Here is a 2,500-nt window from a genome sequence, read left to right as displayed (position 1 = left end):
TATTTTCTCTCTCTCTCTCTCTCTCTCTCTCTCTCTCTCTCTCTCTTTCTCTCTCGGATAGTAAAATTGCAAGTACCCAGTAAAAAATTTCGATCCAGCCCAGTATATAACGAAGTTTGTTCTACGAATTGAATTCTTAAAAATCATTGATAATATTATGAAAAACTTTAGTTATTATTTATACGAGAGTATTATATGTACGTAAGTAATAAAAATGTCTAAAAGAAGATATAATAATTTTATTTGACCCTCTTAGCAAATGTTAACTCAATGAAATTAGTCACCCTAATTTAAGCGTATTCCGTCCTAGCATAAATACAATTTAGCGGACCCTCCTTCTTCAAACTGAAATATCAAAGTTATACTCTACATTCGCCGAAGAGTCGATGAATAAAAGAGATAGAGACAGTAACAGAGTGGGAGAGAGAGAAAGAGAGAGAAAGAGTGAGAGAAAGAAAGAAAAAGAAAGAATGAAAAATAAAATGAAGAGGGAAAAAAATAAGTAAAAGTGGGACAGCCGAATTGACGATAATCCTCTCAAAGAGAAACAGACAGACAGCAAGAGAGAGAGAGAGAGAGAGAGAGAGAGAGAGGGAGGGAGAGAGAGAGAGAGAAGGAAAGAAATAGCAATCCTCTATAAGTTCCAATCGATATTGTATATCGATAGATAGCTGATTTCCCATGTGGTAAACGTCGTCTTTCCACGACGGGATTATTCGTACTAATTTGTTGGAAGATTACGAAAAGCGATATAATACGCAAAGATCACTGTGCAATGTTGATTAATAACTGTAGTCCATTAGCAGAGATACATATTAATAGACGCTAATTAAGGATGAACGTTGAAAGTAATGTGAAAACCTTTTTTTTTAATGAGTTGAATTTTTCGAGATGAGGAGGAAATAGAAAAAAAAAAAAAAGAAAACAAAAAAAAGAAGCAAAAAAAAAAAAGAAAAAGAAAAGAATAATCTCGCATTGTATTTGTCAAATGGGATCTCATGTAAAAAAGAAAACAAAAAGAAAAAAAAAAAGAAAGAAAGAAAAATACTTTGAAAAGGTTTCATTTCACTCGTCTATCGAATCGACCGTTCGATAAATAATAATCACGAGAGAGTAAAAGGAGAGAGAGAGAGAGAGAGAGAGAAAAAGAATGAAAAGAAAAAGAAAAAGAAAAAGATGATCTGAGGAATAAATAAATAAATAAGGAAAAAAAGAAACAGAGAGAAACAAAATAAAGAATAGAAAGAAAAGTCGTAGCGAAAAAGTTTGGACGTAGCGATTTAATTTTTCAATCATTTTTCACTCTCCCTCGTTCTTTCTCTCTCTCTCTCTCTCTCTCTCTCTCTCTCTCATTCTCATCCCCTCATAGTTGCCTCTTGAATTTACGTTATGTACCGCGTATCCTCGCGATGAAAACTACCCTCTCAGCTGCCAACGAAACTTTTCTCTCACTTCTCGACGAGTTTGCTCTTTCCGGTACGTTGAAAAAGTCATAAACCTAAGAAAGAGAACTGCAAGAGGAAGCTTTTCATCCCTTTTCCGCGACAACCATCGTCACGCTAAACGAATCTTTCGAAAGGATGCAACGCTTTAAAGAAGAAGAAGAAGAAGAAGAAGAAGAAAAATAACGGTGGAAGGAAATAAAATGAAAAAGAAAAGGAAGAAAATAAAAAATAGAAGAGAAATGAAAAAAAAAAAAAATAAAGAAAAAAAAAGGACGATCCCTTTTAATTAATCGTCGGCTACGTATAATATGCATACGTCTTTTTTTTTTCTTTCTTCTTCTATCTTTTCTTCTTTTCTCTTCGTTAAAAAAGTTTTCAACGTAAGGTAATGAGATCTTTCTTTCTTTCTTTCTTTCTTTCTTTCTTTCTTTCTTTCTTTCTTTCTTTTTTTATTTCTTATTTTTTTTTTCTTTTCCATGATTTTATTCATAAATAATATTGTCGTGAAGACTTTATTAATCTCTTGACGCACGCTCTAAAAAAAAAAAAGAAAAAAAAAAAAAGAGAAAAAAAACGGTACTTCTCGTAATGAATGAAGCCATAAAAGTCATTTATATGTTATTTAAAATGTCTAAACGTTAATAGGATGATTTAAAAGGATTACGCTTAAAAAAAATTATTTTCTTTTCAAATGTCTATATCGAATAAAAAGGGTTTTTTTTTTTTAAATATTTAATCGATAAAAAGAGTAAACTCGAAAAGGGATAAAAATACCTAGATACGGTAAAACAGATTCGATAACACCTTTTTTTATCATCGCTTACCTGTTCTCTACATTACCGACGATAATCATTATCGATATAGAAATTATTTATATTGTCCAATTGAGTTTTTTTACGTTATCGATTATCCACTATCGATAAAGACGCGATCTATGCATTTATCAAAAAGAAAAAGAGAGAGAACAGTTTCCTACCTTATCGACTGCCCATACTAACACAAAACAAAACGAACATTTTCTCAACAGATGGAGGAGTAATCGTAAATGGACACTA

This window comes from Vespa mandarinia, chromosome 23, assembly GCF_050613455.1.
Source record: "Vespa mandarinia isolate Hongniang chromosome 23, ASM5061345v1, whole genome shotgun sequence".
NCBI classification, from domain to species: domain Eukaryota; kingdom Metazoa; phylum Arthropoda; class Insecta; order Hymenoptera; family Vespidae; genus Vespa; species Vespa mandarinia.
This window is presented reverse-complemented; position numbering follows the sequence as displayed.